The following is a 25,606-nucleotide window of genomic DNA, read 5'->3' on the forward strand; positions in this document are numbered from 1 at the left end:
AGCACGGTCGGCTATGTAGAGTGCGAAAGAAGTCCACACAGAATCAGAACTATTTAATTACACTGGAGGAATCCGATGAGCTATTAAGCTCTTTTCTTTTCACAGATGTCCAGTAGGGAGGGGTCGGAACGTTACGACAAAAAAAGGCAAAGTTTCGAGCGAGTCAAACCTGTAAATACGTCTTGAGACTAGGCAGACGACTTTGTTGACAAATCTTCTTGGTTCTTTCGGTAAAGTCACGTAGAAGGAAAATAATAAAAATAAAACATAATAAAATATTTCTCACGACGTTTCGGCCACAACGCAAGCAGCCGTCTTCAGGTGGAGAACAGGTCTGTCGAGCAAGCAGCCATCTTCCAGGTGGAGAACAGGTCTGTCGAGAGGTCTGTCGAGAGACCTGTTCTCCACATGAAGACGGCTGCTTGCGTTGTGGCCGAAACGTCTTGAGAATTATTTTATTAAGTTTTATTTCTATTATTTTATTATTTCCCTTCTACGTGACTTTACCGAAAGAACCAAGAAGATGAATCCCTGCAGTCACGAAAGCTTTAAATCGAAATTTGTTGACAAAGTCGTCGATTGTTGAGTCAACGCGACTGGCGTCTGCTTCTTAACGAAGCTGACCGAGGCGCGGGGCAGCGGTGACGCGGGGCAGCGGTGACGCGGGGCAGCGCTCGTGAAACTCGCCCGAGGAAACGCCACAGACCCACAGCATGCCCCGGTGGTGCTTCTGCCCGTTGCCCTTCCGATCGACGCGGGTTATTTCACGGGGCGCACCGTGATGCCCGACGTTTCGCTCCACGTGCCTCCGCACCCTTGCCAACGTGGCAACGGCAGCAGAAGCGGCAGTGGCATCGCCAAACGATTTGTCAGATATTCGTCCGATTCTCAACATGATTTGAGGGCATAAAAAAAACAACCTGCAGTTGACATTTTTATTTTTAATTCGCGTCATCATCAAGGTCTCGATGCTTACGATATATGTACAATGTAGCATGTTTTGGTTTGCATATGGTTGTGTTTATTAACAGATTTCCAATTTATGACACTGTAATCATTCATACTGGAACATAACGTTAGTTGGGACATGCATTGTGAGTGTGTGTAGTGGTTAGCGCGCTGCACTATGAACCTGGTGACCCGGGTTCGATTCCCGCTCACGGCCAACACCAGTGACGATTATCTGAACCGGTCCTCTGGGCCTCCCCTAGGTCGACTCGGCCTGAAATGAGTACCTGGTGCGGTGTGTAAACATCGCCACTGGGGAGACAAAGGCGGTCGGGCGTGGTGCTAGCCACCCACCCCCTCGTGTACCGTTCCGGCCTTCATAGGTGCTCGCTAACAGCACTTGCCCCTACAGTCTGTTAAGGCTATACGGGGGATCTTTGTCTTTGTATCTATAGCCATTGCGGGGAAGTGCACCTAGCCTGGCACAAGCGCCGTGGTGATGTCAGCACCACTAATTCGTGGCGCATTGCGGCTGTTGCTCTTATAGCGACTGGAGCGCCGATGCAGTGGTTCACGTGCTGTGCAATGAACCCGGCAAGTCGAGTTAGAGTCCTGCTCGCGACAAAGAGCAGTTGCGAATATCTGAAGCGATTGTGGGCCTCCCCTAGGTCGACTCGGCCTTAAATGAGTACCTGGCGCGGTGTGTAAACATCAGTAGCGGGGAGACAAAGGTAGCCGGGCGTGGTGTTGGCCACCCACCCACCTCGTGGGGCTGTGTTGGCCTTCATAGGTGCTGCTCGCTTAACTGCAGTTGAAGGCTATGCGAGGGGGGGTGGGTCTTTGTGTATTTGGCCCTGTGCTGTGACGATAACATGGGCCGGATCAATGTCCCTCCGAACACAAGGAATGCCACCGTATTGGCGTAACCAGCGTTCATCAATTTCGAATTTCGACGACCATGGGGTGGCTACGTTGTGTCACGTGTGTTTACCCAAACTGTGCATGTAACGTTGTAAAATACAGGATGTATGCGAAGGGTTTTTTGGAATGATTTTTTCGGTTTTGTATTCTGAAGCGGCGTCTATGTTGCGAACGGCGCGTTGCTGTGAGGCCGGCTACCCGAGTTGGATTCCCGGCCACGGCTAGCGTCAGCGGAAGGGGATGTCCAATCAGAAACCTGGACACCCTCTTCATCAACACGCACTGACCACTGCGGTGAAGTATGGTCAAACGAGTGCCGTGACTGACACTGCATGCCAAGGCTTTCATGCAGCAGTGGATTGACGCAACTCTGAATAATGACAAGTTTGAACTCTGAATATATCGAATTATAGAACAATTATTGTGCCGGCTTTCCATATATTTATTTTTTATTACAATTGTTTATCAAGGAAAGATTCTGAGTCTCAAGACTCTTATGCAGGAGGATCCTGCGAAGTTTTTGCAGTTGGGGTGATGATGTTGCTGCTGCGTGTGATCCCTATTGAGTAATTTTCAGGATATTTGTTTTCAGTATAATTATAGGGTTTTTCCCATTTTTTCTGGCAACAAAACTGAAACCTTTTTACAAGGATGCATGTCTGCATCAACCACAATAGTTACAGTCAAAATGCAAACAAAAAACACACTATGATAAATTTCGATTTAAAGCTTTCGTGACTGCAGGGATTCATCTTCTTGGTTCTTTCGGTAAAGTCACGTAGAAGGGAAATAATAAAATAATAAAAATAAAACATAATAAAATAATTCTCACGACGTTTCGGCCACAACGCAAGCAGCCGTCCTCAGGTGAAGAACAGGGCTGTCGGAAAGACAGCGTCTGTTGTGACTTCCTGTGGAGTTCACCAGAAGTCTTGAACTCTACAATCCACAATCCAGCTCAACCCCTCTGCTTAGCATCTGAGTTGTGACTGAGAACAGGGCGCATTCCGAAAATGTCGATGAACGTGTGAAGTAGTCTGATGAGCCCAGGGGCGGACATCTCACTCCTCGGTACCCAGTGCCGGATTATCCTAGAAGCAAAAGTAGTGGCATATGCAGCTACGGGCCCTGCACTTTCAAGGGCCCGTGCTAAATGCTTTCAAGCTATCAATTCCGGTTCTGTGATTCTGCACTCGCTCTATTACTATAGTGTAGTGTCTTCAAAAATTACTCACACCGATGCGTTGTATCAAGTCACCTGCTTACACTTTATTCACCTATTCTTGCACCAGTTGTAGGCACGCCTATAACTATCGATACGGTCACTTATATTTTAACTTCTCCACACTCTTATCTACCTTTCACCTCACTTATACTGCACTAGGATTTAACGAATATTCTGCACAGGGACAAAACAACCTACCGATTCAAGACTCCCCCACATGTTTAAATAGTTCATGTCTAAACCTGAAATGTGTGCGAATGGGGCATGGGACCGCCTTGTAATTACACCGAGAGGGAGAAAGTGGAGCACACGGATTCATTATCCAGTAAGCAGAGGTGTGGACTCGAGTCATGTGACTTGGACTCGAGTCAGACTCGAGTCATGAATTTGATGACTTGCGACTCGACTTGGACTTGCATAACAATGACTTTGTCCCACCTATGAGATGTGGACTCGAGTCATGTGACTTGGACTCGAGTCAGACTCGAGTCATGAATTTGATGACTTGCGACTCGACTTGGACTTGCATAACAATGACTTTGTCCCACCTCTGCCAGTAAGTGTACAGTACAAGAAATACCTGCACAGGCATTGGAGTGGCAGCTGATTGCTTCTGTATTCTCATATAATAAAAAGGGAAATGTAGTTATGAAAATCACTGATATTAATACACCCTAAACTCCAAGAGTTGGAATGTAGAATAACTTTTTGTTTATATAAAGAAAAAATGCTTGCATTGGCCGGGAATCGAACCCGGGCCTCCCGCGTGGCAGGCGAGAATTCTGCCACTGAACCACCAATGCTTCATGTATTACCGTTACTTCTTGAGCGACTTTAGTTATCGGCCAGGGATGAATGGAACTAAAATCGAATATTTCCCGAATAAATGACATACACAGAAACATCATTGGAAGAACACTAACAGACATTTCAGTTTCAACGCAGTATAAAAAAAGTTTCAACGCAGTGTTAAAAAAGGTTTCAACGCAGTATAAAAAAAGTTTCAACGCAGGATAAAAAAAATAATTATGTTGCATTGGCCGGGAATCGAACCCGGGCCTCCCGCGTGGCAGGCGAGAATTCTGCCACTGAACCACCAATGCTTCACACGACTTCACGGCTTCTTATATCACTTTTGCTGACTAGTCAGTTTCACAGCATTTGAGATTTGATGTCATGGAGTAATATTTACCTCGAGATGGAAAAGTGCATATCTCCAGTGGCTTATTAATATCGGAAGGAAGGACCACTATCTCGTATTTACATTGTCTTGGAATATTGCGGTTATTTTTTTACTGAATTCCAAAAAACACAAGCCTCTGGCCATGATCAATAAATTAATCCCATTGCTGAATTGTGGGGTTCAAGACTTCTGGTGAACTCCACAGGAAGTCACAACAGACGCTGTCTTTCCGACAGACCTGTTCTTCACCTGAGGACGGCTGCTTGCGTTGTGGCCGAAACGTCGTGAGAATTGTATTTTATCATGTTTTATTTTTTATTATTGTATTAAATCCCTTCGACGTGACTTTACCGAAAGAACCAAGAAGATGAATCACTGCAGTCACGAAAGCTTTAAATCGAGAAATCACAATAACTCCACATGTGTAGTTGGATGAAGCGGTGACTCCCTGTGTGCAGCATTGGTGGTTCAGTGGCAGAATTCTCGCCTGCCACGCGGGAGGCCCGGGTTCGATTCCCGGCCAATGCAACTGGTATTTTTATTTTTAAATATATCGTATATTTTAACTTGTATTATAGTCTTGTTTTTTGTGTTGCATGTCTTGCGGAGAATAATATCGAAACAAAATATTGAACACAGATTTAGTTTAACATTAATGGGTATTTAAACAACTTTAACCGTAAATCCGGTGATATTTTGTGAATGTTTTAGTGAATCCACGTGCGCGCCTTCTGTCTCAGTTAAATTCCAAGGATGTTCCTCGCTGAGCCTTTTCTTTGCGCTTTATTCAAGTTAAGTCCCATTGATCCCTGGTTATCAACAAAAATCTCTCAATAAGCAATGGAGCTGTGTGAAGCTATCGGTGGTTCAGTGACAGAATTCTCGCCTGCGCGGGTTCGATTCCCGGGTAATGCAACTAATTTTTATAAATTAATTTAAGTTTCATACGTAATTGAAGGGGGTTACAAGTTACTTATTAGGTACAAATAGCTAACTACCACTGTATTATATTCTTGGTTGTTTCGGTAAATTTTTGCTTTTATATCTATATTATTTTATTATTTCCCTTCTACGTGACTTTACCGAAAGAACCAAGAATATGAATCCCTGCAGTCACGAAAGCTTTAAATCAAAATCTACCACTGTATTTATACGCCAATTGAAAATAACATCATCAAGCAACATTTAAAACATCGTGGTGTTAAGTGCAGATCTCCAACCCTCATCATCCACTCGATCTATCTGGCCTCTCTGTTTATGAGCTGTGAAGAAAGGGGGCATTTCCCGAAACGTCGCCAAAAGTTTTTTTTTTTATTTTTAAATCTTTTATATTAAGTTCGCTTGCTTGCTTAAGACCGTGCAAATCTTTAGGTCGTTTTTTAACCCACTTCCCGTGATCCAATCGAGCTGACATTTTCCACACAGACTCGTTGTGCGTGACAATGAATGTTCGTGAAACATTTTTTCAAAAATTTTACACTTTTTAGGACAAAAATATTATATTTAATTACCAATTGCTTAATGGTGCAATGCAATCATCTGACCCATAGGTGGCAGCCATCTCAAGCCAGAGGACGAGAGGACTCTAGCCGCCACGCATATAAAGGATTTATAGTGAAAAACTTTGTTTTTACGGGTTATACTTATTGTCCCTTTCAGTCCACTGTAGGGCCACCGTATATTTTTGTTATAAAAGTGTTGGGTTTTGTGCGTGCATGTTCATTGCAATAGAGTGAATACACGATGTATGGGTATATAAAAGTGCTGAGTTTTGTGCGTGCATGTTCATTGCAATAGAGTGAATACACGATGTTTGGGTATATAAAAGTGTTGAGTTTTGTGCGTGCATGTTCATTGCAATAGAGTGAATACACGATTTCGATTTAAAGCTTTCGTGACTGCAGGGATTCATCTTCTTGGTTCTTTCGGTAAAGTCACGTAGAAGGGAAGTAATAAAATAATAAAAATAAAACATAATAAAACAATTCTCACGACGTTTCGGCCACAACGCAAGCAGCCGTCCTCAGGCGAAGAATGAGACATTATCAAGCTAGGAGCTTATATAGGTGTAGCGAGGAGGAGCGCCTTAACAAAAGAATGTGCATATGAAGAGGAATTTTAGCATACCAATGGGCAATGCGTAGGAGGGGGGGCGGAGGGGTTTCAAAGTCCCATTATGCCCATGCATTATGCAGGATCAACAGCACCACGGGGGGGCGCAAGGAACAACGTTAATAAAGGAAAGGAATGTTAATGATATGTAGCTGCATTTACCAAACAACCACGTAGAAAACCAAAGTAAAAACTACATAAAAAACTAAAATATAAACTGATACTTACTATACTCTACAATAAGCTGAGTTACTAACAACAAATAATAAATTACAATTCTACGTCGTAAGAAGTATATAATATACTTCCATCTAAACTTTATTCTCTTAGCATATACAGTACTATATACTGCCATAGATAAACCCAACATTAAATTATATACTGTATTGCTGTAAACAACCCTATACTTTATACATTTTAATATAACACTATGTATTATTCAACTCACCCTAATGTGTATCGAAATGGTTTATTACGTCCTTCCAATGATTGCTAAGCCTGAATCCATCTTCTCGGTTAAAATTGTCTCTGTGTTTGTATATGTGGATCGCCTCATGAACGAATCTCTCATGATAGCCAGATGGCTTGCAGAGAACCTCCGTCTTGGAGAAGTCAATGTCATGTGAGCCTACTGAGTTGTAACAGTGGTCTGCCACGGCTGAGGTGTTTGTCCTACCGTGTTTTAGATCAGCTTTATGTTCACGAATGCGGTCTGAGACGTGTCGTTTGGTTTCCCCAATGTAACTGCTACCACAGAGGCAACTTAGTTTGTAGACGCCAGGGTACTGTATGTCTGGAATCACATCTTTTACAGACGGTACCAGATCACGGATTTTATGTACTGTGTTGAATCGGACCTGGATCTTGTGTTTAATCAGGATTTTGGAGATCTTTTTTGTGACCCCAGCAATGTAGGGTAAGGTGATGGTCTTGAAAGGCTCCTCAACAGGATCCTTCTTAATGGTTGGAGTGATGGCTTTGCGGATTGTGTAGTCGGAGTAACCATTAGCCTTAAGAGCTTGGCGTACGTGTTTGAGTTCACTGGAAATGTGTTCATGGTCGGAGATGCATTGGGCTCTATGATATAGAGTCTTGATGAGGGAATTCTTCTGGGATGGATGGTGGTGGGAATCCGGTTTTAGATAAGCATTCGTGTGGGTGGCTTTCCTGTAGACAGAGTGGCTCATTGAACCATCAGGTCTCCTTTTGATTAGGACATCCAAAAAGGGTAGCTTGCCATCATTTTCGACTTCCATAGTGAATCTGATGGCTGGGTGTATGGAATTGATGTGGTCGAGAAATTGGTCTAGAGCAGGCCGGCCATGTGGCCAGATGACAAAAGTGTCGTCTACGTACCTCTTCCATAAGGTCGGGCGTAGAGTGGCAGTCTGGATGGCGTCCGTCTCAAATTTCTCCATGAAGATGTTGGCTACAACCGGAGATAGGGGGGAGCCCATTGGGGTGCCCTCAATTTGCTTGTAGAAGGTTCCATTCCAGGTGAAGTATGTATTGGTTAAGCAGTGTCTCACCAGGCTATCATGAGAGATTCGTTCATGAGGCGATCCACATATACAAACACAGAGACAATTTTAACCGAGAAGATGGATTCAGGCTTAGCAATCATTGGAAGGACGTAATAAACCATTTCGATACACATTAGGGTGAGTTGAATAATACATAGTGTTATATTAAAATGTATAAAGTATAGGGTTGTTTACAGCAATACAGTATATAATTTAATGTTGGGTTTATCTATGGCAGTATATAGTACTGTATATGCTAAGAGAATAAAGTTTAGATGGAAGTATATTATATACTTCTTACGACGTAGAATTGTAATTTATTATTTGTTGTTAGTAACTCAGCTTATTGTAGAGTATAGTAAGTATCAGTTTATATTTTAGTTTTTTATGTAGTTTTTACTTTGGTTTTCTACGTGGTTGTTTGGTAAATGCAGCTACATATCATTAACATTCCTTTCCTTTATTAACGTTGTTCCTTGCGCCCCCCCGTGGTGCTGTTGATCCTGCATAATGCATGGGCATAATGGGACTTTGAAACTCCTCCGCCCCCCCTCCTACGCATTGCCCATTGGTATGCTAAAATTCCTCTTCATATGCACATTCTTTTGTTAAGGCGCTCCTCCTCGCTACACCTATATAAGCTCCTAGCTTGATAATGTCTCATTCTTCGCCTGAGGACGGCTGCTTGCGTTGTGGCCGAAACGTCGTGAGAATTGTTTTATTATGTTTTATTTTTATTATTTTATTACTTCCCTTCTACGTGACTTTACCGAAAGAACCAAGAAGATGAATACACGATGTTTGGGTATATAAAAGTGTTGAGTTTTGTGCGTGCATGTTCATTGCAATACAGTGAATACACGATGTATGGGTGAAGGCGCAGCCCCTGCAATGTTCTTACTCATTACACTGCTGGCAGAAGGAGTTTCAGTTTCAGTTATTTGGTATAGCCCTGTGAGCCATTCAAACAACAACAACAACAACCACAAGACAACTTAGATTAAGGTCTTCAGACTAACTCCGTACTACAACAAACAAGCATGGCCAAACCAAAAAACTTTTCCAAATCACCAAAATAAAGCCATAAAATCAATGTAACAGTGATCATAGGAACTGTGACCGAATTTTCACAATTAACAATATAAACAACATGTACCACCAAACCCTGCAGCCATAGCTGGCTGCATGAGACACTCCACAACAGCAGGAGCATCAGTAGGACCCCCCCCCCCAACTTGGCGGATGTGATTGCTACCGTGCCGCACCGGGAGATTGAACCGGCGATCAACACTGGCTTGCAAGTACTACATTGAAAGTCGATGGCCATAAGTGAGGTGGAAAGTCTTGGGGTTGACGTGAAGCATTGGTGGTTCAGTGGTAGAATTCTCGCCTGCCACGCGGGAGGCCCGGGTTCGATTCCCGGCCAATGCAACGAGTTTTATTCTTTTTTTGAAGTTCCTAATTTTTTAAAAGGAAATAAATGCTCCTGTTTACGTGTTTTGAAGAAGGGTAATTCCCCAAAACATCGCCTTTATTTTATTTTGAGGCCACAATGTTATTGACGAAAGTGTTTTTTTTTCTTCGTGCTTTTTGCATGGCTGCTAACGCATCAGCAATCACCAAGCGACGTTTTTTTTTCACTTGCCTGGGAAGAGAGATCACAGACACACACACAGGTAACAATAATCACAACTGGGCAATGTGTACGAATACGTTTCCGTTTCAAATCTGATGGTAAATAAAAACATCAGAGACACGCAGTTTTTTTTTTGTTAAATCACGTGACGTCAGGCTGCGGAGCCGCACTGCATCCTGGGAGTAGCCACGTGGCTTGCAGAGTTACCGTATTCTCGGGATTGTGAGACGCTCCGGAAAAGTAAAACGCACCCCAAACAAAAGTTACGCAAATCTTATTTCAAACGTCTACAAATTTTTGGTGGCCGATTATAAAACGCATCTCCCCTAAAATGATTTAAAATACCCGAATAACGGGAAGAGGGTTTTATTCCAGAGAATACGGCCATTGTCTTTCATTGCCTCGTGGAATTCGCATTATTTTACATTTCCTGAAACGAAACGTGGCCACAAATAGACAGATTGAATAAGAACGAGTTGACAATAATTTGAGTGTAAGGGACCGTCCATAAATGACGTCACGCGATTTTGACCGATTTTTGACCTCCCCCTCCCCCCTCGTCACATGGCGTTACAAAAAATAAACATGCTTCAAATCACTTTAAACTATTATCATTGTAGTGCGTATTTAATGTGGCGCTGCACTCTGATGTTGTAGGAGAAAACATTTATTAAAAAGGAGGCATTGGAAAGCTGAAATTTAGCATAACATTCACTTGAAAATATTCAACGTCTAACTAAAACTGCAGATGTTCAGAATATTATATTTAAATTATTTTCTAATTATCAAATATTAAAAGTAATTATAACAAAAAAATACTTGAAACTTTGTAGTAGAACGAAGAAAAATGGAGAGTACAATTATAATAATCGCATAATCATTCCACAGAATGAAAAGCCCTGGTACAATCATTAACATTAAAATGTTTAATAACTATAATTTCAAAAAATTACAAAATGTATGCTTCTCCATTCTCTCATGGAGAAGCAAAATGCTCCTCCATAGAATAAATAAAAGGTGACCTTAGTAAATTTAAATAATCAAATAATTAAAAATACAAATTTCTAAAAAAAATTGTGTTGTTATAACATTCTTATTGTTTATATTTATTTAAAGTTGCGAATTTTGATGTGACGTCACATTTCTCAAACCCCCCCCCCTCCCACCCTTAGGTACGTGACGTCATTTATGGACGGCCCCCTACGTGGAGACGTGGCACATTCGGGTGCTCCGTCAATGGAGGAGGAGGAAGAGCGAACTTCCACAAACTGTCTTCTGAAGGCTTCTCACGGCTAGCTGTTCGCGACATTGGCGATTGCCTGTCAAGATGTGGACTTGCCGTTCTTCTTACATGCCCTACTAACAACGCGGACACAAGTACAGTGACTGGAAATATTCATTAGATACAAGTTCAAAATAATACTGGTAGTAACCTCCTGGTTACACCAGCCAACAGGGGATTATTGTGTCCGTCCGTCGTGCATCAAAGAATGGGAGGGGCTGGGTGGGGAGGGGCTGGGTGGGGAGGGGCTGGGTGGGGGGTGTGAGGGGTGGAGCTGGGTGGGGAGGGGCTGGTCACCCCGTGGTGCCCTTATAAAACTCAACGTTTAACCTACTCACGCCGGCTTGTGCCCGCGCTCACAGTCGGGCATATTTGCGGAATACACCAGGCCGCCGTTGACCCTGGCCATTGACCGAGCAACCCAACGTTACTACCAGCTCCCTCCGCAGGAATGTGTTGTATGTTGGTGAACCTGTGGGCGCGGTGGCAAAGACTTTCAGAATTGTGTAGAAGACATTTTTTAATGTGAAATTAAAATGTCTGATAACTGCACTGAACAAAAGTTGAACCAAACTAAAACCCTCCCCGCTGAGAATTGTTAGCTCGTTGGCAGAATTCCACGCGGGAGTCCCAGTAGTCGATTCCCGGCCAATGCAACGTCTTCAGACTTTGTGCGATATTTTTAACTTTTCGATTATTTTTAATTGCAGTTTTGGCAAAGTAAAATGTAAAATAAAAAAAACCATCGTGATCACTGGTGTGTATGAATTCAGCTTCTGTTTAAAATGAATGGGTTTTCAAAACCATGAAACCCGTTATAGTATGTTAATGTTTTAGTTAATCTACGTTTCAGTTGAATTCCAAGGATAGTCCTCTTTCTGCTTTTTACAATATCAAACTTTGGTCTCATCGTTCCTGGGCCATCAACAAAAGTATCTCACGAGGACTTGGAGATGCGTGAAGCATTGGTGGTTCAGTGGCAGAATTCTCGCCTGCCACGCGGGAGGCCCGGGTTCGATTCCCGGCCAATGCAACTTTTCTTTTTTATACTGCGTTGAAATTTTTTTATACTGCGTTGAAACTTTGTTTATACTGCGTTGAAACTTTGTTTATACTGCGTTGAAACTCGAATGTCTGTCAGTTTTCTTCCAAGGATGTTCCTGTGTATGTCTTTTGTTCGGGAAATATTCGAATTTAATTCCATTCATCCCTGGCCGATAACTAAAGTCGCTCAAGAAGTAACGGTAATACATGAAGCATTGGTGGTTCAGTGGCAGAATTCTCGCCTGCCACGCGGGAGGCCCGGGTTCGATTCCCGGCCAATGCAACTCAACTTTTTTTCATATCTACTACGTTAAAACTCCTTTTTTATACTGCGTTGAAACTTATTTTTATACTGCGTTGAAACTTTTTTATACTGCGTTGAAACTTATTTTTATACTGCGTTGAAACTTTTTTATACTGCGTTGAAACTTTTTATACTGCGTTGAAACTTTTTTACACTGCGTTGAAACTTTTTTTTATACTGCGTTGAAACTTTTTTATACTGCGTTGAAACTTTTTTATACTGCGTTGAAACTTTTTTTTATACTGCGTTGAAACTTTTTTTAAACTGCGTTGAAACTGATATGTCTGTCAGTGTTCTTCCAAGGATGTTCCTGTGTACGTCTTTTGTTCGGGAAATATTCGATTTTAGTTCCATTCATCCCTGGCCGTTAACTAAAAGTCGCTTATGAAGGTACGGTACTACGTGGAGCATTGCTGGTTCAGTGGCAGAATTCTCGCCTGCCACGCGGGAGGCCCGGGTTCGATTCCCGGCCAATGCAACTTAACTTTTTTTATTATTTGTTTCTTTCGGTTAAGTCACGTCTAAAGATAAAATAATAAATTAAATTAAATAATAGAATACGACGTTTCGATTGCAACACTTTTTTTCTGCGTTGAAACTTTTTTTTACACTGCGTTGAAACTTTAGTATACTGCGTTGAAACTTTTTTAAACTGCGTTGAAACTGAAATGTCTATCATTGTTCTTCCAAGGATGTTCCTGTGTATGTCTTTTGTTCGGGCAATATTCGATTTTAGTTTCATTCATCCCTGGCCGATAACTAAAAGTCGCTTAAGAAGTCAGGGTAATACATGAAGCATTGGTGGTTCAGTGGCAGAATTCTCGCCTGCCACGCGGGAGGCCCGGGTTCGATTCCCGGCCAATGCAAGCATATTTTTTTAATATAAACAAAAAGTTATTTCACTTTCCAGCTCTTGGAGTTTAGGGTGTATTAATGTCAGCGATTTTCATAACTACAATTCCGTTTTAAATATATGAGAATACAGAAACAACCAGCTGCCACTCCAATGCCTGTACAGGTATTTCTTGTACTGTACACTTACTGGATAATTTATCCATGTGCTCCACTTTCTCCCTCTCGGTGTAATTACAAGGCGGTCCCATGCCCCATTCGCACACATTTCAGGTTTTGACAGGAACTAATTAAACATGTGGGGGAGTCTTGAATCGGTGGTTTTTTTGTCCCTGTGCTCTGAAACCATTCTATTATCGTGCAGAATATTTGTCAAATCCTATATACTGTAATACGTGAAGAAAAAGCACGTCCGCAGTATTAGATTGGCAGAAACCATCACGCAAACTCGTAGCGACTTTTGGCTGACCATCGAACAAAGACGGTCACTGCATCGCGCGCTTTCAGATGCGCTTCTGCGTCCGTCTGGAACGCTGTTCCTTCCAATATTAGGAAGCCACTGGAACGATGCACTTTTAAATCAACTAGATTTAAAACTTTTCTTTCGAACAGCTTTTTTGCGTTTAGTTTAACACGTGGTAGGCTTTCGCGACCAATATTATTCATAATCAACGTTTTTGGGTTTAGATCGCGTTATTTATAAATGTGTCGTAACCCTCCATCACCCGACACGGCCAATCAGTAAAAAAGTGTCACGTTGACAAAAGACAATTAGTTCACTGCTTTAGCCCACCGGTGTGTTGAAGCGTGAAACCACAACAATTTACAATTTCAGTACGACGTTTCGCTGGTAATTGCATCCAGCATCATCGGGCAATTCGCCAGAATTTTGGCGAATTACCCGATGATGCTGGATGCAATTACCAGCGAAACGTCGTACTCAAATTGTAAATTGTTGTGGTTTCACGCTTCAACACACCGGTGGGCTAAAGCAGTGAACTAATTGTTTTTTTGCGTTTAGTTAGTTGTCCTAATTACGTACGGTGCGAAAGAAGTTCATACTGGACATACTGGATTGTGAGAAATGTATCTCCTGTATGTTGAACTTCTTTCACACCGTACGTAGCCAACCGTGCTAATCGGAGGTGCGGGGGAAGGACAACAAACTAAACACAAAAAGTAGTGATAAAGAAATTAGTTAAAAAAATATTACAACTGTTTGATTTCATGTTGTACACGGTGGTCCAGATGTCTTGTGACCCCGACTTAATTCTCCGAAACTATTTTAAGCAAGGCTTATTTAAAACATAAATAAATATGCAAAGGTGAATGACATTTTAGGGGGCCAATTAATTGGGGGGGGGGTCACAAGACATCTGGACCATAAATTTCGATTTCAAGCTTTCGTGACTGCAGGGATTCATCTTCTTGGTTCTTTCGGTAAAGTCACGTAGAAGGGAAGTAAAGTCACGTAGAAGGGAAGTAATAAAATAATAAAAATAAAACATTATTTTATTTATTATGTTTTATTTTTATTATTGTATTACTTCCACATCTGGACCACTCTGCAGAGCAGCGTTTTTCACTAATTTCAGAAGGGGGGCCACTTTCGCCGATAAGACATCATCAGTGTGAGTGCCGCCACACCATTTGAAACTATTGGTGGGTTTATGACATCAGCACGATGATGATGATGGAGGGGCGGGGTGGTGTCACTGTGTATTGACGAGGGCGCCACGTCATGGGCCGCGCTAAAGGTCACCAAGGGCCGGCAGAGGCGCACGGACCTTGTAATGAAGAACCACTGCTGTGGAAACAACGGAGTTCTCTACAAGTCGAGAGCACTCGTACATTTAAACAAAATAACTGCTAGCGATCGTATGGCAAGAGTACCACCAAAGATTTAACTACACTTATTTGGACCATCTCATTTGACAGACAACTATTACAGGTTATTGATAGACAGCCAGTTTTGTTTTACCATGTTTAGTTTTTTCTTTCTTTTCTCACACTTTTGTTATGTAGGCTAGGCGTAGTCACAAACCGCACCTCTCCATAACAAAGGCTCAGTCTTTTGTTATGCAGTCTATTCTTAGTCTTAAGCCTCACCTTACCATATTAATAAAAAGTGTGCCGTACTTGTCCCTTCCCCTCTTCAACCATTATATATATGTAATGTAGTAACTCGGCGGGAGACGACTTCACGGGTAACACACTCTTTATTTTCATCAAACTTGGTTACAGGTGACTAACACCTACTTTGTATCTCGGGTGACAAACACCCACTTAGCTACTTGGCGACTAACGCCCACTGAGCTACTCGGATGACCAACATCCACTTAGTACTCGGGTGACGAACACCCACTTAGCTACTTGGCGACTAACGCCCACTGAGCTACTCGGATGACCAACATCCACTTAGCTACTCGGCGACTAACGCCACTGGGCTACTCGGATGACCAACATCCACTTAGCACTCGGGTGACAAACACCCACTTAGCTACTTGGCGACTAACGCCACTGGGCTACTCGGATGACCAACATCCACTTAGCTACTCGGCGACTAACGCCACTGAGCTACTCGGATGACTAACATCCACTTAGCTACTCGGCGACTAACGCCACTGAGCTACTCGGATGACTAACATCCACTTAGCTACTCGGCGACTAACGCCACTGACTAAGTCTTCAGCTCCGTCTTCGGGTCTTCAACTGGGTAACTCTCCCCGAGTGCTCTCGCGCGTCCCCCTTTATACCCCACCTGCGGACGTCGCTGCGAGCACCCACTTATTCGACCAATCGCCGGGCGCTGGCTACGATCCTCTTTTCCCACATCTCATCGTGCCTCACCACTCACGCCGCGCCGCCCCGTCATCTGTCACTCCCGGCGCGCGCGTCCACACCACGCCCACAACGCGTGCCCAACCCCGCACCCCGCGCCGCCCCGTGATCCATCACTGTCACAGTCGGCGCACGTCAATACCACCACTACATCACCCCCTACCACATAGCTCGCAGCCGCCCCGGCTGCTACAAAAATATACAAACCCTCCCTGTGTGCCCCGTAACACAACACAACAACAAGAACAACAACTAAGCTAACAACACAACACGACGCGAACACCACCATCCGCAACCCTCAACCAATGCCACCGCGACAATAGAACAATATATACAAACCGGCGAGTGACAATAGCAATGTGTATACAAAAAAAATAAATGGAAAAATTTGTTTTTTTCTTTCGACTCGTGCAGTGTCCCCTTTTCTTCCGAGCGTCCCTACAACGGGACATTACCCCGGCAGAGGGGAACACCGGGCGAGCTCGGTGTAGAGCACAAGAAAAACCGTCCTCATGAAAATTGTTGAGACCTAGCCCGAGTCCGCCTTGCCGGTCCGTCGTACGGCACCAGACGCGGTTGAACGTCCGGTGGTGCCGGCGGTTCAGGAAGACATCGGCCAGGCATCGAGGACTCGTGCGTGCCCCGGGGTTCAGGCTCTCGACGGTCAGCAGCCGTCAAGCCCGAGGCACCTGGGGGTGGGTCAGGTGGAGACACGTGAGGATCAGCCTGCGACACCTCCCTCCCCGAGTCGACGGTCACATCACACGCCCGGTCGTCACGGCACAGAACGGGGTCACACGGTGCCGCATAGGGCTTCAGTCGGGAGGGGTGCACATACCAACGGCGTTTCCCCCATTTAATCTGTATACTCTGGGGCCGTGCAACCCGCACAATTTCCACCGGTCCCCTCCAAGGTCTCAACAACTTGGGGGACGTAGCCAACGGTGCATGTGGACAATGCAGCCAGGCCTTATCGCCTGGTTTCCAATCATGCGTATGCACCCTCCGCTCATGCAATTTCTCGTTTGCAATTTGCCGCGACCGCGAATTCAACCTTGCCCCCTCCCGCGCTTCAGTCAATTTGGCGATATTAAATTTGATGTGGTCTGCCAATTTAGATTTTGCACGTGGCTGGGAAATCCCCAGTTGGACGTCCATGGCCGGATCGGCCTCCCGCCCATACATAAGAAAAAATGGGGAAAACCCTGTCGCCGCATGAGGGGCCATTCGATAGGCCGCGAGTACCCCCGGCACCTGTAAGTCCCAATCAACCTGATCGTCGCAGACCTGTTGGCACAACATAGACGTAATCGTTCTGTTCAGACGCTCAACCATCCCGTCAGTCTGCGGGTGGTAGGGGGAAGTACGCACTTTCTTTGTACCCAACAGGTCGCACACCTCGCGCAACAAAACGCTCGAAAAATTCTTCCCTTGATCCGTCAGCAAGCGTTCGGGGGCGCCCTTGTCCAACACATAACCCTGGACAAAGGCGTCCGCCACCGCCGCAGCCGACTGGTTGGCGAGCGGCCATGCCATAGGCCATCGGGTGAAGTATTCCACGCCAACCAGCAGGAACCTATTTCCCCTTGGTGTAACCGGAAAGGGCCCCAAGATGTCCAACGCTACCAATTCGTTTATACGCGAAACCTGAATGGATTGCAGCGGTGGATTAGCTGCCAATGGTGGCGGTTTCCTTTTGGCGCACCCTACGCATCCCTTAAGAATATTCGCCACGTCGTTACCCATCCCCGGCCAATAATAGTCTCGCTGGATTAGGGCGAGCGTTTTGTGAAAACCCAGATGCATGAGCCGTTCATGAGCTGCCAGAACAACCCTACCCCGCATAGCAACAGGCACAACGAGCACGTGACGCCGGGACATGTTGTCCCACCTCATCAACAGGCCCTGTCTGCACACCCAGGAACCGACCCGCGCCTCCCCTTGTTCGGGAGCGCCAACTTTCCGACGCAGCGTAAGTAGGGAGCTGTCGGACATCTGGAGGCGGCCCCACTCAATGAGGGGCAACGACAACAGCGAATCCCTCCCCGTGGGGGCGTCCTCTCCCGGGGTGTCAGTGGCGGCGAGCGCAACTCCCGGGGTGCCGGCGACCGGGGGTTTGCACCGCGCTGATCCCAACAAACATGTGCAGTCCGTGCACGGCGGCAACCGCGACAAGGCGTCCGCGTTTGAGTGCCGCAACCCCTTGCGGTAAATCGTCGTGAATTGGTAGTCTTGAAGGACCTCCAACCATCGGGACAATTGGCCCGATGGCTGCGCCACGCGCATAGCGTATTGTAGAGCCGCATGGTCCGTCCGGACCGTAAAATGACGGCCGTAAAGATACGGCCTGAATTGCTGTGTAAAGAACACAATGGCTAACAATTCACGACGAGTTACGCAATAGCGTTGTTCTGCGGGGGAAAGAACCCTACTACCGTAGGCGACCACCCGTTCAACCCCCCCGACCAACTGTGAGAGCACCCCCCCGATACCCGTATTGCTGGCGTCCGTGTCCAGCAAAAACGGTTGTGTGAAATCGGGGTAACACAAGGGGGGAGCCTGCACCAAAGCGTCACGGAGGGAGCAGAACGCATCCTCCTCCTCTGCCCCCCAGTGAAACCTCACACCCTTAGCCGTCAAAGCGTGCAGGGGCTTGGCTATGGTGGCAAATTGCTTGACAAAACGACGGTAATAGGAGGCAAAACCAATGAAACTACGAACCTCCGTGACCGAGGTTGGCGTTGGCCATGAGCTGACGCAATGCGTCTTAGCAGGGTCCGTCGAGATCCCTGAACGACTGACGATATGGCCCAAATACCTGACCGATTCCCGAAGCAGAAAACATTTAGCCGGTTTAAATTTAAGCTTAGCGGAACGCATCCTGAGGAACACCGCTCTCAGTCGCTGGAGGTGCTCCTCGAAAGTCCGACTAAAAACGATAATATCGTCAAGATAAATCAAACAGGTATCCCATTGGAGGCCCGACAAAACCAATTCCATGAGTCTCTGGAACGTGGCGGGAGCGGAATGTAAGCCCATGGGCAAACGGTTGAATTCAAAAAGGCCCCCAGGTGTCCGGAAAGCAGTTTTAGGTTTAGACTCGTTATCGAGTGGCAATTGCCAAAATCCAGAAAGCAGATCGAGTGTGGAAAAAAACTGCGCTCCCGCCAAGGCATCCAGCGACTCATCCATCCTGGGGAGCGGATACGCATCCGCCATCGAGATTTTGTTTAAGCGGCGGAAATCGACACAAAACCGCAAGGACCCGTCCTGTTTCTTTACTAGGACAATAGGAGCACCCCACGGACTAGAAGAGGGCGAAATGATATCGGCCGCCAACATATCATTAACCGCCGATTGCACATGTTCCTTCTCGGCCGGGCTGAGCCGGAAGGGATTCTGACGAATAGGGGCCGCGTCCCCTGTAGCTATGTGGTGGCGCAACAGGTCAGTGCAGCCGATATCGTACTTATGTTTGCTGAACACGTCAGCAAACTCGATGAGCAAACCCCTCAATGCTCCCAATTGCACCCCGGACAAGTTAGCAGAACCCGCACACAGCGAGTCCAACCACTCAGTCCCCTCATCACTTTGAGGATGCGACTCGACAGTAAAATCTGCTTGAGCCACGAGCCGTTCCTCAACGGGCAGCGGCGCGGCGTGAGCCAGCACCGTTCCCTGCGCAATTACGGCCGGCCGCGACCCCGTATTCAGGACCATTACGAACGGCTCACTGTCCCCTCTCACCACGGTTTGAGCAACCGCTAAGTCGAGGCCCTTACTGGCTCTGTTTGACGGCCCCAACAGCACCCCCTGTGCCTCCGCACCCACCTCGAGTGGCTTCCTGAACCGAAGGGGTACTAACATTTGCGATCCCGGGGGTACCCGTACAGTGTGAGTCGCCAGCGCCTGCACCGTCGCACAAACCGTGCGCACTTTGATAGGGCTCGACAAGAAGGCAACCCGCCGACCTGACGGAAGCTCTATGCAGGCCTGATCAATAAGAATTTTGATGGGCATTTTTGACAAAAAGTCCGTACCTAGCAAACAGGGAACGGCCAGCGATGATGATACAAAAATAGGGCCCGCTAATTTAATGTCCCCAATGCAAATAGTCGCCCGAATCTGGCCGATGATCCCCAGGGATCCCCCATTCGCCGCATAAAATGGCACGTCTACTGGCAGAAGGGGTCTACTTTGGACGGGAAGAATGTTATAAATAAGGTCCGAGATGATGGTGGCCGACGCACCCGTGTCAACAAGCACCCGGACCTCAACCCCGTCAATGAACCCCGTTACCACGGACGACCCGGCTGACGCAGCCACGATCCTGTGGGCCAATTCGGACCACTCGACTGCTTGCGGGCCGCGTACGGACCCCCCTCGCCGAATTGAACCCCCGGCACCCAGCCGCGAACCCCCCACCGCGAAGTGGCGACCCGAATGTGCCGTGTTTGTGGACCGAACGTGTGAGGTGCCGCGACTTGCCGGGTTTTGTTGGGATGACTTGTGGCCCTGGTCGTCGTCCCGACGTGGTCCTGCGGCGCGCGGACGCGGGGCCCGGCACCCGGCTGCGACGTGACCCCGAAGGCCGCAGTTGTAGCAGACGACGGACGTCGTAGGTTTCGGTTGCTCCAGCTTGCGGGGCGAACGTGTGGGCGAACGACCTCCCGTTCTCCACTCCCCCGGACACGATGCAGCGAAGCCCCGCTCCTGCACTGCAGCTGGCTGAGGTTCGGCGATCGTGGCGGCCAGTGCCGCATTCCCCGGCCATTTGCAGACGACCCCCGGCTTGCGTTTGAGGACCTCGTACGCGTGAATGCTCGTGGCGATCGCCAGGGAGCAGATCTCCATCTCGTCTGCCACGTTGATGGGGACCCCCAACTCGTGGGCCAACACCAGCAGCTGCTCCGTCACCATGGCGTCCTTCCCCTCCTTATCCATGCGGGGAAAAGCCGCGTCCGCCAAGGCGAGCAGTGCCGTGCGGTAGGCTAGCGTCGTTTCCCCAGCCACCTTCCGCCGATCGTAGAACTGGTGGCGGCACGTGGAGGGCGGCCCGAACACCTTCGCCATCAGGTGTAGCGCGGCCTGGAGCGTAGAGCGGGACGACCTTGCAGCAGATGTGAAGGCTGCAAGCGCGTCGTCGTCAAGCATCGCTGGCAACGCACGCAGGGCAGTGGTGTCGGACCACCCCGACATCTCCTGATGAGCGAGGAACCTTCGTTGGAAGGCTCCCCAGTCGCCCCCATCCGCCTTGAACGCCGACAGCGCGGGCAATCTTTGCTGGAGGACCCGATCGTCGTCGACGTCGGAGAGATTTTCCCGCGCTCCGCTGGAGTTGTGTAAAATGTCGGCTCGGTTGTCAGGCGCAAAATGGAGGGCTCCGGCGCGCGCCGATGACGTGGGCTGCGCTGCGCGGAGGTGTCCGGCCACGTGGCGTCCGTCTTTCCCGCCAATCGGTGGCGGCCCCCCAAAAACGGCGGCAACTTCCAGACTTTTGGCGCGAAGCGCCCTTTGGCGGGAATCCTCCACCGTCGCTTCCTCCACGACCCCCGCAGCCGTTTTTCCGCTCGCCGGAACGGAGATGTCGGCCAAGACAGCGGCGGCGGCGAGTAGCAACTCCGCCAACCGGGCGTGCGCGTCCTGGAGGCCGGTGTCGGAGGCAAGCGGAGCGTCGGCCATCACCGCGAAGTGCTGCATCGGCGGCAACTCCTCGTCCTCTACTCCCGAGGTCGGTGTCCCCGGTACGCCGTCGTCATCCCGACCTCGCTCGTGGGTACGGGTAGTCTTCCTTGTGTCCATACTTCTTGAAGACAGGTTTACTTCTGACGCCAGTTGTAATGTAGTAACTCGGCGGGAGACGACTTCACGGGTAACACACTCTTTATTTTCATCAAACTTGGTTACAGGTGACTAACACCTACTTTGTATCTCGGGTGACAAACACCCACTTAGCTACTTGGCGACTAACGCCCACTGAGCTACTCGGATGACCAACATCCACTTAGTACTCGGGTGACGAACACCCACTTAGCTACTTGGCGACTAACGCCCACTGAGCTACTCGGATGACCAACATCCACTTAGCTACTCGGCGACTAACGCCACTGGGCTACTCGGATGACCAACATCCACTTAGCACTCGGGTGACAAACACCCACTTAGCTACTTGGCGACTAACGCCACTGGGCTACTCGGATGACCAACATCCACTTAGCTACTCGGCGACTAACGCCACTGAGCTACTCGGATGACTAACATCCACTTAGCTACTCGGCGACTAACGCCACTGAGCTACTCGGATGACTAACATCCACTTAGCTACTCGGCGACTAACGCCACTGACTAAGTCTTCAGCTCCGTCTTCGGGTCTTCAACTGGGTAACTCTCCCCGAGTGCTCTCGCGCGTCCCCCTTTATACCCCACCTGCGGACGTCGCTGCGAGCACCCACTTATTCGACCAATCGCCGGGCGCTGGCTACGATCCTCTTTTCCCACATCTCATCGTGCCTCACCACTCACGCCGCGCCGCCCCGTCATCTGTCACTCCCGGCGCGCGCGTCCACACCACGCCCACAACGCGTGCCCAACCCCGCACCCCGCGCCGCCCCGTGATCCATCACTGTCACAGTCGGCGCACGTCAATACCACCACTACATATACAGAGTGGTAGCTCTTGGAATCTCACATTTACTTGATACAGCTGTCGTGGCTGTGACGGTTCCACCTGAAGACGGAAGCTTGTGTTGCCTCCGAAACGTCGTGATTTTTATTTTATTTTACTTTTATTAATTTTAATTTTTTACCTACATGACTTTACCGAAAAAACCTAAGAATGCTTTATTTTACAGGGATAATTCCATCCGGGTAACTGTTGTCCATAGCTCTCCGGTTTAGATATCCAACGGAATAGATCATCGCAGTACTTGGTGTGTTGGCCACAGCTGAAATAATGACTAAACTCTTCCAATGGAGTTTAACACGTTGTAGGGCTCTCGTGACCAATATTCATAATACAGGTTTTTTTTGGGGGGGTTAGATCGCGTAAATATAAATGCATCATTAAACACACCAATTGGTAAGGTTTGTCATGTAAACGGAACATGCCAATTCGTTACTGGTACAGCACACCGGTGTGTCGGAGAGCAAATCCACGAGTATGACGAGTGCAAATTGTCGCTAGTATGATAATTGGTTTTTACCCTTCTATCTGGCAACAAAACTAACACCTTTTTTTTACAAGGAGTCATGTTTGCATAGACCACAATACCTGCAGTCATAATGCAAAAAAAACCATAACTCTGATAATGTGCACTGTCCTTGAAGTTGATTGGTCCTGTTGTATCCTAACCCTTCTTCCAAACTTGATATTTTTATATATTATCTTTTTACTTGATATATAATGAATGAAAACACCCCAAAGCGCAGCAAACTGCAAAACACCAGGTGTTGTTAAGTGATGAACTGGAGGAGGGCTGGGATGACAGAATTTGCAACTTTGTCTCAAGGAAGATAAATCCAGGGTGAGTGGTCAAATGAAGTGGGTCAGCAACGCTGTGTGCACAGGGGAGGGAGCTGATTAACAACCCTGCCCGGCTGAACGTGAGGGGGCCTTTGACCTGAAATTAAGAATAACACTCCCAGAGCAGAAGGTTGGATGGCCACAGTGAGACGAATAAGAGCGTTGTATATCAAGGATGCAGACTCAGCTGAATGGCGAGGCTGCGGAGGTTACCAGGAGTTCGCGTTCGCCTAGTTAAGTCAAAAAGCTCAATAATTCTGTATTGCTATTAAAGTAACGTTAAAGTCGGAATTTAACAACAGGATAGGCTAAAGTTATCGATATTCACACCCACTCCAATTAAACCAGGCCACAAGTTACGCCTACTGAACCATCACCATCATTAAGTCAATATGAAATGTTATTTCCATACTTTAAAATACAACTCGACCCAAAGCATATGACAATCAGAACCTTCCTAAGTCAAAATTGGATCGCACCCAGACAGGAGCGAATAGTCGATATAAGGTTGAAGAGGGAAGGAAATTAAGAGCACGGCGAACTGCAAACGTAAGCAAAAAAAAGCCGGGAACAACACACCAGCCAGCAACAGCGAGTCGGGCTTCGACAGGCCATAAAAGTAGGAATAATAACTCCCGGGGTCAGGGGACATAAGAAAAAGCAAGCAGACAAAAACCAGAACTGACTCCAAGGTTCAACCGCCCTCACCTACAAGGAGTGATGGAAATTAATGAGGCCTTGAGTTAACGGCGTCAGCTGGACAGCAACAACACCGGCGAGCAGAGACAGAGTGAGGCAAAGACTGCCAGGCTATGAAATACAACTTCATGTCAGTAAAGCCGAACAAGTTAAGTTAAAGACATCACAATACATAATATCGTACATAACATCAATGTTAACGCTATTCACCGTCAACTATATTCCGCTTATATAACCATGCAGACACCAAGGAATACGAATTCCTAGGATCAAGAAACTTACCCCTTAACCTAAGATATCGGAAATAAATTAATAATAATAAGCCTATGCATGAAAGACAAAAGTAAAACTTATGAAAAGCCAGGATAGCGGGATAAATCACCACTAGGTCGAAATAAAATACATAATAAAAGAGCGATGTTAAACCCAGGGTCGGAGAGAAAGGGAGATCCCGGCCGTCTTTGTATCCCCGCAGCGCGGGATGGGAGTGTGTATGTGCTCGGGGAGGCACCTCCACTTGGGTCAAGCACCGCGATGGGAAACGACACACCTTAGGCTACATACAGAATCATAACTGGGAAATGGTAAGGGACAAATGTTAATTTAAAACTTTTTAACCATGTCTGTGTGCGTCTGTGAGGGTCGGAGGGAGTGTGCCCCTCCCTCCAGGTCGTGCAACACGGACAGAGACGCCTGTGAGACGATTTGTAACGTCTGTGTTTTGGTTCATGAAGAAGGCCAGACAAGAGATAATATTGCACCCAGACAGAGAGACGACTTCGAGGCAATTTGTAACATCTGATTGTTTACTCATGGATTTTATGGAGGGAGTATGACAACGGAAAATACCATGGGTGATGCACACAAGGACACACGGACGTACGGACACACACATGAACACACCTACACACGGACAGATCCTGACACAGTAAATCAAAAGAAAACCCCGCCTTGTGGGCAGGACCCAAAGGGATTTTTCGGCATAAAAGAAAGGACCCTGAGCATTGGAAACCAGTTCGACCAGGAGAGTCAACTCATCACGAGTTCGACCAGCGGGTCGGCTCTGGAGCGAGCTCGACCGAGCGGGTCGGCTCGACTCATCTTCAGCTCGACCGAGCGGGTCGACTCAAGGGCGAGCTGCGACTAACGGGTCGGCTCGACTCTTCAGCTTCTGGGACTCAGCCGAGTTCAGACGGCTCTCGGGGCTCGACTCAAGCGGCTCCCCGTCTCCTCTGCAGGCGGGCAAGACCCGCTTGACAGCTCAACTCGGCCGCGACAGCCCAACCTCTGCCGAGTCGAAGGTCGCTCTGCAGCTGAAGGTCGCGGTTTGGCGACGAGGTGACGACCCAGCACTGCGCGCTGCGAGCGAGCTGTGGGCGCCACCTACCGACCGGGTTCCGAATTACGACAGCGTATCAACAGGCATCCAACCAATTCACCACGGTGCCAGAGGAGCGACTAATACGTATGACGCGCACCGCCCCCTCACCACACGACCACCAGGCGTCTGTTTG

The 25,606-nt window shown here is 47.2% G+C and overlaps 7 non-coding genes across 7 annotated transcripts; 5 read left to right on the plus strand and 2 right to left on the minus strand.

Moving 5' to 3' along the window:
• Positions 1-3,826: 3,826 nt before the first annotated feature.
• On the minus strand, positions 3,827-3,897 carry TRNAG-GCC (transfer RNA glycine (anticodon GCC)). Its single transcript has one exon. It is a non-coding gene; the product is annotated as a tRNA-Gly (tRNA).
• Positions 3,898-4,126: 229 nt separating this feature from the next.
• Positions 4,127-4,197, minus strand: TRNAG-GCC (transfer RNA glycine (anticodon GCC)). Its single transcript has one exon. It is a non-coding gene; the product is annotated as a tRNA-Gly (tRNA).
• Positions 4,198-4,734: 537 nt separating this feature from the next.
• TRNAG-GCC (transfer RNA glycine (anticodon GCC)) lies at positions 4,735-4,805 on the plus strand. The gene has a single exon. It is a non-coding gene; the product is annotated as a tRNA-Gly (tRNA).
• Positions 4,806-9,272: 4,467 nt separating this feature from the next.
• On the plus strand, positions 9,273-9,343 carry TRNAG-GCC (transfer RNA glycine (anticodon GCC)). The gene has a single exon. It is a non-coding gene; the product is annotated as a tRNA-Gly (tRNA).
• A 2,449-nt stretch (positions 9,344-11,792) lies between these two features.
• Positions 11,793-11,863, plus strand: TRNAG-GCC (transfer RNA glycine (anticodon GCC)). Its single transcript has one exon. It is a non-coding gene; the product is annotated as a tRNA-Gly (tRNA).
• Positions 11,864-12,086: 223 nt separating this feature from the next.
• TRNAG-GCC (transfer RNA glycine (anticodon GCC)) lies at positions 12,087-12,157 on the plus strand. The gene has a single exon. It is a non-coding gene; the product is annotated as a tRNA-Gly (tRNA).
• An 816-nt stretch (positions 12,158-12,973) lies between these two features.
• TRNAG-GCC (transfer RNA glycine (anticodon GCC)) lies at positions 12,974-13,044 on the plus strand. Its single transcript has one exon. It is a non-coding gene; the product is annotated as a tRNA-Gly (tRNA).
• Positions 13,045-25,606: the final 12,562 nt, after the last annotated feature.

Source organism: Lampetra fluviatilis, chromosome 62, assembly GCF_964198595.1.
Source record: "Lampetra fluviatilis chromosome 62, kcLamFluv1.1, whole genome shotgun sequence".
In the NCBI taxonomy this organism is placed as follows: domain Eukaryota; kingdom Metazoa; phylum Chordata; class Hyperoartia; order Petromyzontiformes; family Petromyzontidae; genus Lampetra; species Lampetra fluviatilis.